Source organism: Coenobita brevimanus, chromosome 43 (assembly GCF_032717465.1).
Source record: "Coenobita brevimanus isolate Jiangsu-jjx chromosome 43, ASM3271746v2, whole genome shotgun sequence".
Taxonomy (NCBI): Eukaryota; Metazoa; Arthropoda; class Malacostraca; order Decapoda; family Coenobitidae; genus Coenobita; species Coenobita brevimanus.
Window position 1 is genome coordinate 12,751,281 of NC_136996.1, and position 10,617 is coordinate 12,761,897.

The following is a 10,617-nucleotide window of genomic DNA, read 5'->3' on the forward strand; positions in this document are numbered from 1 at the left end:
ATGTTGTAGCTGATGCTCTCTCTCTCGGCATATAGCCACAGTCTCAACTAGTTGTGACATAAATTTGGAGTTCAATTATGACACACTCCATGGGTTCCAGCATGCTGATCCTCTATGGTCTCAGGTCATATACTTTCTAGAGTCTAGTGGTGATTCTTCCTTGCTCGAGTTACCAGTCCCTGTATCTGATTTCTCACTCAACAATGAATTGCTCTATAAAAACTCGGTCCTCAAAGGTAACAATGTGCCTCATCACAAAGTTAAGCAACTATTCATTCCAACTGACTTGATTCCTGCTGCTCTTCATTTAATCCATGACACACTTCATGTATCACACCCTGGTAAAGACAGAAGCTTACGACAGCCATGTCTTTCGTATTATTGGCCCACTATGCGAAAGGATACAAAAATGCACTGTGATGCATGTTTATCGTGTGCTCATCATAAAGGAACGACCGGTCAACCTGCTCCTATACTACAAACACCCAGTACCGTCAATCCTTGGCAAACTGTCTCCCTTGACCTTCTGAGGCTACCTCGTATAGAACCTGGCTTAATTTATCTATTAGTAGTAGTCAATCACTTCTCCAGATTCGTCATCTTGGCTCCACTGCGTGACAAATCTGCTAATGCAGTGGCCCATGCTTTTGTTAATTCCGCCACTTGCCCTTTCACAACCCCAGAAGTCAGTCTAACTGATAACGGGTCAGAGTTCAACAATTCAGTGCAAGAAGAAATTTGTCTTCGATATGGAATTAGGAAATGCAATATAGTTGCCCATCATCCAGCCTCAAATGGCCTAGTAGAGTGCCAGAATAGGAAGATATTGGAGAGTCTGCATCACATGGTGGGAAATCAGAGTTCCACTTGGGGCAAGTGGATTCTGCAGGTAGCTGCATCGATTAATTCATCCATCAATAATTCAATTGGTGAAACACCATTCTTTGTCATCTATGGCTTTGACAAAAGAGGACTTTATTCGTTATTGCATTAACCTGATCCGATCTATAATCACAATGACTATGTCAGGGCTTACCCATCAAATTTTCAGAAAATTCATAAGTATGGTCAGGATAATCTGGCCCTCACAAATGCAGAAATGGTACGTAAACAATACGCTGCTGCCTCCGATGTCACCATCCAAGTAGGTGATTTAGTTTTTGCCCTAGATCACGAGCGAGATTCAAAACTAGATAGCAAATTATTGGGTCCTTTCTGTGTCACATCACAAAAGGGAAATAAATTCAAAATGAAAGATCTGTTCAAAGCAGAGGCCACATGGGTACATGCCAATGATCTTAAACATGCGTCGAGGGGCATAGCAATGGAGAAGCTACTAGGAGACACCTCATTTTCTTCTCAACAAGGAAACATTTCTTCTTCAAGTCCTTCTTCTGACACTTCTTCAGTCTCTTCTTCGGTTATCAAGACGCCACTTTCCCCTACTATTAAAAACTATCGTGCAAAATTGCATTCTGCCACCAAGTCTCTTACATAACAATATCATCTCGCACATTCGTCATAATCTTCTTCATTAGCATCATTTCTAACATCAATTTATTTTATGGGAATGAAGCTGTTGGTCTACATGCTGGCAGTGCTGACTCTGGTCAGGTCTGGATTGGGTGAGGACGATGGTGTCGTACTGCCCAGGGCCTTGGTTGGCACAGGAGGTGAGGTAATGCTGGTGAAAGATGTACTCTCCTTGTGCTATGACCTAGAGCCGCTGGCCACCGTGGCCATTACTCTGCCTGATTCGCACACCAGCTAGAAGAGTTGCTGGGCCTTCTATCGGATATCATGGAACAACATCCTAGGGATGCGTTTTGGTACCCACTCTACCTACCCATATGCTGGAAACTGGATTATGTAAGGATTCAGTTCTCTCATCTCCAAGACTCTTTCCCTAACCAAACACCAGTAGGTCATTCACGAGTGAAATGTGGACTCTTTGATCTTGGAGGAGAAATTCTTAGTGGATTATTGGTGTGGCGACCACCTGTGACCTTTCTGGATTTAATCTGACCTTGTTGAATTAGCCAATGTCCTAGAATCTCAAAATAGAGTAATTAATGTTCAACATTCTATGCAACAAAAGATCACACACCATTTAAATGATGCCACACAAACATTAAACAACTTCACCGGAATTCTAACAAAGGAAATCTCAAAAGTCAATATTGTATCAGAATACATAAACTGATGGGAAAATTAACATATAGGTGGCACCCCCCTCAATCAGTGACCTTTTTGAGCCGCTTCAGAAAAAATATCTAAGACATATACAGTACAGTACTTAAGATATAACTGAAAGGTAACAAGAATATGGCTGCTCACCATAATCAAAGAAGGCAACAGGCCTGATGGATGGAAGAAGGGGTCCCGAGGCAGGGTCAGGCACTCAGTGTGCACCCCCTCCACCACCCGATGCACCGTCAGCTGCACCACCCGTCTCACCAACACTTTCACAAACCACCTCACTCACTTCCTCCATGAATCCTTCAAAGTCTATTGATGACACCACTGACATCACCTCATCCTCTAGTTCCTCCCCAGGAACTGGCTCTGCAAAAGAAGGCACTGCTTCCTCGGGTTCCTGAATTTGTGGTGGCCACTGAATGTAATAGGCGATGAGGGTTTGTTTCCTCCTGTTAATTACTTGATGGTGCTTCTCTGTCTAGTAGTGGAAGGTTCTGTCCAGTGAACTCAGAACCTCTTCCAATCGTTGCTGGCAGTGTTCCATGCTCTTGAATTCCTCCCTGAACCTATTCAGGGCACAGAGGATTCGACTAATCCTAGGCATTGGCAAATCACTCTCCATCGCTTCCGTTGCTTGCTGTTCTGCTGTCATGGTCTGTTGTTCGAAGTCTGCCTCGCGTAGTGGAGAGGCAGGTGTCGCTCTCGGGGTTCACACCGGAAGCCACTGGTTTTGGGCAGTTTTTCCTGCTGCCTCACGTCGTGTTGGCGTGACTCGCGTACTCTGTTTAGGAAAATAGGCCCTCGCGCACTAGGGGTTTCGCATACTATACTGTTCACGTTACCCTGATTCTCTCGTGCCCCGCCCCCTTGGCCCTACCCACTCACCCATCGGCCCGTCCGTCCGAGTGAGAGACGCCAGTCTTTGGCATGCCACTGTTGCGTAAACATGTCAGGCGCTCTCCCTAATCGAAGCAACAAAACTTTTACTAAACCCCTTAATTGCAATGATATCTTTTCCATTTAAGTAGGAAATGTTTTGTAGTAAATGATGTTGGAAAAAAGTACCAAGGAACGTCATCGGCCTGAAAGGTTTGTGAAGTAACGAAAATTCCCTCTATGAAAATAAAAAGGTATACATTCTACAAAGAACCATATTGACAGTAAATCACCCATGGGGATGAGGGTGGGTTCATGGAATGTGGGAAGTTTGAGGGGAAGAGCAGGGGAAGTCGTTGAGGCATTCAGTAGGAGGTGGGTGGACGTGGCGTGTTTGCAGGAAGTCCGGTACAGGGGTGGATCAGCCAGAAAGATTGTTGGGAAGGACTGTTGCTATAAGTTCTTTTGGCAGGGGAGGACAGATGGATATGGAGGTGTTGGTGTGATGGTTGCGGAGAAATGGGTGGAATATGTTATGAATGTTTTGAGAGTAAGCGATAGGATATTGGTTGTGAAAATTCTGTTGGGAAGAAAGATAGCTGTGATTATATCGGCATATGCTCCACAGGCAGGATTGGATGAATCAGAGAAAGATAGATTTTGGGATGATTTAATACGTGTAGTGGGTGGTATGCGGGATGATGAGATAGTGATTTTGGGAGGGGACTTAAATGGTCATGTAGATGAAGCAGCCCAAGGTTATGAAGGAGTGCATGGGGGCTGTGCATATGGTCTAAGGAATGCAGAAGGGGAAAGGATACTCGAGTTTGGGGAGGCAACGGACATGATTGTGTGCAACACATATTTTAGGAAAAGAGACAGTAGGTTAATTACGTATGAGTCTGGGGGAAATAGCAGTCAGATAGATTATTTTCTGGTTAGGAGGGCCGATAGGAGGTTAGTGAGGGATGTTAAAGTTATAGGAAGTGAGGAGTGTGTGCAGCAGCACAAACTACTGATTTGTGATATGGTGCTTAAAGAACAAATGATGAAAAAGAGGACTTATGTACCTAGGAGGAAAATATGGAAGCTGAAAAACCAAGTAGTAAGGGATGCCTTCTATAGCGAGTTGAGGAGAGTGGTGGCTGAACAGGGAGCTGTAGACAGAGGCGTTAATGAACAGTACAGAGCCCTCAAGAACAATTTCTTGAGAGTTACTGATGTAACATGCCGCTGGACAAGAGGACCACCAAGACATAAAGTAACTTCATGGTGGGATGAGGGTGTAGAAGCTGCAATTAAGGAGAAAAGAAGGCTTTTCCGGGAATGGAAGAAGGGTGGTAGCAAAGAGGAATATTTGGCTGCCAAGCGTAGGGCTAGAAGAGAGGTATACAGGGCAAAGTCTGAGTCACAGAGACAATTACTTGATAACCTAAATCATGGGGAAAGGAAAAATATATTTAGGGTGGCAGGTCAGGTGAAGAGGGATAATCGGGATATCATAGGTGAGCTGTGTGTCAAGAATGATGAAGGAAGGGTAGTGGTGAACAGTGAGGATATTAAAGATGCATGGAGAGAGCATTATAACCGGTTGTTGAATGAGGAGTTTGACTGGGACAGGGAAGGTTTGGAGCCAGCAGATCCAGTGTCTGGCCCTTGGCCTTTGATTGATACTGCTACTGTGAGTGAGGCAATAGGCAGGATGAGGGTGGGGAAGGCAGCAGGTGTGTCTGGGTTGACTGCCGAAATGTTGAAGGCCTCAGGCGATATAGGGGTGAGTTTAGTCACTGACCTGATAAATAGGATTATTTATGAGTGTGTTGTCCCAGATGATTGGCTGAAGAGTGTAATTGTAAATGTGTATAAAGGGAAGGGTGATGCCCTGGAAGGAGGGAATTATAGAGGTATAAAGCTTTTAGATCAGATAATGAAGGTAATGGAGAGAGTTTTAGAAGGTATGATTAGAGAAAGAGTGAATATTGATGAGATGCAGTTTGGGTTTATGCCAGGTAGGGGGACCACTGATGCCATATTCATTGTTCGACAGCTTCAGGAAAAATATATTGGTAGGAGAAGGGATCTTTATTTTGTTTTTGTTGATTTGGAAAAGGCCTTTGACAGAGTCCCTAGAGAGGTGGTGAAGTGGGCAATGAGAAAGCTTGGCTTGGAGGAGTGGCTGGTTAGGGTGGTTATGGCCATGTATGTGGGTGCTCACACCCAGGTGAGAGTGAATGGAGATTTGAGTGATGAGTTTTCCGTGAATGTTGGTGTGCATCAGGGGTCAGTCTTGAGTCCCATGTTGTTTATCATGGTACTTGAAGCCCTTTCACGTGACTTTAGAAACGGACTCCCGTGGGAGTTGTTGTATGCTGATGATTTGGTGTTGACTGCAGAGAATGAAAGGGAGGCGGAGGAAAGGTTTAGGAAGTGGAGAGATGGTATGGGGCAAAAGGGTTTAAGGGTAAATGCAGATAAAACAAAAGTGATGATATCTAGGGTTGGTGGCGGTACTGTCAAAGACGAGGGAGAGTGGCCATGTGCAGTTTGCCACAAGGGCGTGGGAAGTAATTCCATCTTGTGCGGTGTGTGTGATAAATGGGTGCATAAGAGATGTAGTGGTATCAGAGGTAGACTGCGAGATAATGCTGATTTTATGTGTACGGCGTGCCGGGGTGAGCAGGTGGAGATCGTCAGACGTGAAAGAATTGAACTTGCTGGTGAATCTCTTGAGTGTGTGGAAGAGTTTTGTTATTTAGGAGACATGTTGTGTGCTGGAGGTGGGGCTGGAGCTAGCTCTGTGGCTAGGGTGAGAAGTGGTTGGAAGAAGTTCAGGGAGCTCTTGCCTCTCCTGACATTGAGGGGGCTCTCCCTACGTGCTAAGGGGTCTTTGTATGCAGCGTGTGTTAGGAGTGTAATGCTGTATGGCAGTGAGACCTGGGCAGTGAAGGAGGAAGACATTCGCCGGCTCAGACGTACAGAAATGACAATGATTAGGTGGATGTGCAGTGCGTCCCTGCGTCCAAGGCCTGGAGGGGCTGGGTTTACAATGGAAGAGTTGAGAGGTAGGATGGGACTGGAGTGTATTGGTGTTGTGATGAGGAGAGGTAGATTGAGGTGGTTTGGACATGTGGAGAGGATGGGGGATGATAGTTGGGTGAGGAAGGTGAGAAGTGTTAATATTGGGGGTGGGGTTATGAGGGGTAGACCGAGAAAGACATGGGACGAGGTCATTAAGTGTGGCCTTAGGGTTAAGGGACTGAACAGGGAGGCTGCAATGGATCGTGCAGCATGGAGAGCCGCCATTAGGTGACCAAGGCCGACACATGCAAGCATGTTGGAGCCTTTAAAAACGAAAACGAAAACGAATGGAAAAGGAAAGACGATAAGAAATATAGAACAAAAGTAACAGAGGATCGGGAGATGAATTTGAGAGGAGGAGGATTAGCGTGCAAAGACACACACACACACACACACACACACACACACACACACACACAGCACAACCCTTTTCCCTCTATAAGATTTTAATGTCACGAGTATAGAATCAAAATTCTTATACGGCATTGTTCATTCATTCATTCATTCATTGGCAGATGCCATGTATCCCAGATAGGGTGGCCAAGGGCTTAGAGTTAATTGTTTTACAGGGAGGGGCACTAATCCTCCACCAACCCCACTTGACATGTAGGGATGCCAACAGCATCTGGTGTTCCCAGGCGGTCACCCATCCAAGTACAGTACTAACCAGACCCAACGTTGCTTAACTTCACTGATCGGACGGGAAGCGGTGTACTGAACGTGGTATGGTCGTTGGTATAAATAATTACACTATTGAGTAGGCGAAGCCAGTGACATTTCGTTATCATACTTCTGTATTTGATCCCTCTGATTTTAATTAATTTAATGAAGGAAATAAATAAGGAAAATTTTGATATGATTATGATAATGTGGTAACTTACTAACATAACAGATGACTTAATATGTTTAATACCAACAGCGGCACAGCTGTGATGTGTTATTGCCAAGCTCCGAACGTCCTTGGCACCAGAATTCAGCTGTAGTCGTGGAAGGAGGCGGGGTGGTTCTTTTCAAACTGATTTTGATTCAGTTAGCAAATTTTAGTGCTTCCTTTGTCAAACAGAAAAAGTAAATAATACGATACTATTTTGTGGTAAGGCTCATTATTCTATCAGTAAGAAGAGTAATTATCTCAGCCAATCAGCAATGAGTAGAGCTGGAAGTGGGCAGGGCATCAGAAGGGGGTGGGGCGCAAGAGAATCAGGGTAATGCAGACAGTTTAGGGGGATGTACTGTATATGTAAAACTATACATAGATAACCTCTCGTCTCCCAAGTATCTAGCTTAATTCGTATTCTAGTAAGCGCTGTCGATGGTCATGTCACTGTAAATTTAGTACCGATCTCTGACCTCCGCTCGACATTGGAATGGGCTCACTCCACTTTCGACTTATATCCAGTTATTTCATTTTCCTCTTTAGAATACTACTAGCCAATACTTGAGGCCACATTCCTTACCAAAGAAATAGTTGCTCATATCCCTCTTTGTTCTTCTGTCACATTCAATCTCTTTTACATCATTCCCTCTCCTTTCTTGTACAATAATTCTCTAGTACAGGTCTCTGTTTCTTCGGAGTACTTCCTTCTTTCACATGATCATATCTCTATTGCTTTCACATCCTCATGTGACCTCAACAGGTGTAATTTTCTTACACCAAACTCTTCAGTTTTTGCTGCATCCCTCCTGACAATCTTTCCTAGCAGTGTTGCTCCTTGCGAATCTGCCTTAGTCCATAATTTCTCGGTTAATGGGTACATCCTGTCCGTGTGCTTCCCCCAGTGGTACTTTGTCCCATGAGATTTTTTGTTCCTACATATACCGTATACTGTAGTGTCAAGCAAATGGACAAAAGACTTCACGAGATCCATGTTGCAACAAGTTTAGTCCGACAACCACGAGACCTTGAAACTAGCAGTACTAAGTGACACTCATTATGGTTGATGAAGATGTGAAGATCATGTGACTAGATACTGAAGGAAAGATACCTGCGGATGACTGAAATCAGTTCTGCATGAAACAGCAATATGATAATGTAGACATAAACACTGCACAGTGAATCCATAACATGAAAACTGATACAATAGAAAAAGGGATAAGAAAATAAATGTATGGAAACTCATATCTATTTAAAAGACATCACTCTCAAGACAGTGCCTTACTATGTAAGATAAACAATAGTGTATTCAGCTGCTAAACGTTCCTCATAAACGTATAATTATCGATGCTTACCCTATATATATATATATATATATATACAGTATATATATATATGGAGCCTCTGTGGTACAGTGGAAATGTGCACGTTTCGTACACGGGTGAGCCAGAGTTCGCGCCCAGCCAGGGTAATAAACTTTGGGAGTGTTCGACCTGCCACGTACTACTTTGGCGGACACAAGGGGTGCTGTGGTTGAACCAATGTCGCTTACTGTAAAGTATGCTTGCACCCAGTCGGCTTGTGTGGGCCAACTACACTTAGTTCACAGACTGCACACATATCCAAAGCCACTACAACACTACTAGTAAACTTACAAGCATCCTACATACAATCTCTACCAGACAGCCTATGCCACTTGCTAGAGATACATTGGTTGTATCGTCCCGACTCCGGTTGAGATAGGCCAGTCCTGCAGTGGATACTCAAACGGCTGATGATGATGATATTTATATATATATATATATATATACACAGCAAGCTCGCCCCCAACGCATGGGTTTTGTTCCTAACATGGTGCGTTCGGCACGAAACTGCGTAAGTTTTAACTACTCCTTATTTTGCTCCCTAGATCTCCCAAACATGGTCCCCCGCTGCCATCTGCCACTGGTAATCAATATGAAGCACCCCAAGTGGTCAGAAGGCCCATCCAATGTCACAACCCACAAACACAGCACTGCACAGCAAAACTCCGACACCCAAACATCCAAACACAAGGCAACATTCCGATGCTGAAATCAGTCGGCGTCGGAATGTTACCCCGTGCCCATGCACCTGCACGTCGAAGCCTTGCTGTGCAGCACTGTACTTGCAAGCCACAACACCAAATGAACCCTCCAACCACCCAAAGTGCCTCATATTGATCACCAATGGTAGACAACAGCAAAACACCATGCCTAGGGAGTCTAGGGAGCAAAATGGTTTCTGGACCATTCGCTGTCAAGCCAGTTCGCCGTCACAACAATAACAAGACAACATAGACTTTGATGGATCCCCCTGAAATATAGTTATTAAAGTATTGATTAATTAATAATAAATATAAAAGAGTATTGATTAATTAATATAATTATAGAATGACGGGGAATCATACAGGGTACGAATTGTCCTGATGGGGAATTGTTCATGTTTTGACGGGGAATTGACATGATGGCGAATTGTCTTGGAACCCACCGATCGTGTGTAATCTATAACTGGATACAAGGCTTTATTTAATGCTTTAACTTTCTTTAAGTGCTTTAACTTACAGGTGCATACCAGAATAGTAAATATTTAACTTACAAATACAGTACTGTGGAAAAGCAGTACAGCAAATATTTACCAACCAAATAAAAAAGGTAATATTCTGACGCCTATCAGAAAACTGGTTATAAGACTTTAGTTCTTGCCTGAACGTTATTTAATAATACTTTAACTTGCACATAAACTTACCAGAACAGTACTGTAAATATTTAACTTACAAATACAGCACTGAGGAAAAGCAGTACAGCGAATCACGTCACGTGATCAAAACAAATCGTGCGTGCTGAGCTGATGTTCGAGGATTTGGCCTATCAAAGGCCTCTCTTGTGTAAATATATAGTTTTCATAATGGTTCTTAAATCTTACGCTATCTTATACATATCCCAGCACTATTCGTGTATAACTGCGAGCGCGTTCGGCAAGAACGTGTTCCGGGCGAGTTTGCTGTATATACAGTAATCACTCTAATATCCGGACGCCCAATAACCGACCATCCCCACTAACCGAACCTTATCGTCCTGGGATCAAACATTCCCAAAATGGTTCGAAAATCCAAAAAAATTGGAAAAAAAATCAATTTTTTGCCGTCCGTAATTTGAACTTGCCGCGCGCGCCGCGTGAGAGCATTGTTTTGGTTCGTCATTCCTCCAATGTCCGATAGAGCGCTGCTGCATCCTCCCCACTTCCCGCCTGTCTCTCACCGCGACAAGACCTACGCTCTTCGCCATGGCTGCCCACGTGCTCGCTTTTGTGGTGGTGCCGTACTTGCTGCAAGGCCTCCTGCTGCTCTCTGCCCTACTCTTAGTGTGTGTGATGATGGCCCCGCCTCCTGAGAAAAGGAAGAGAGTGGTGTTGACTCTGGAGAAGAAACGGGAGATATTGGAGAAGGTTGATGCGGGTTGGTCTTCCTCTCGCATTATCCGCGAGTTCAACCTGGCCCGGTCGACTTTGTTCGATATCAAGCGTTCCCGAGACAAGCTCATGCAGTACACGGCTGACTTCTCGTCGAGAAG

At 44.2% G+C, this 10,617-nt stretch overlaps 1 pseudogene; it reads right to left on the bottom strand.

Moving 5' to 3' along the window:
- Nucleotides 1-6,766: 6,766 nt before the first annotated feature.
- On the bottom strand, nt 6,767-6,890 carry LOC145397940 (5S ribosomal RNA; annotated as a pseudogene).
- Nucleotides 6,891-10,617: the final 3,727 nt, after the last annotated feature.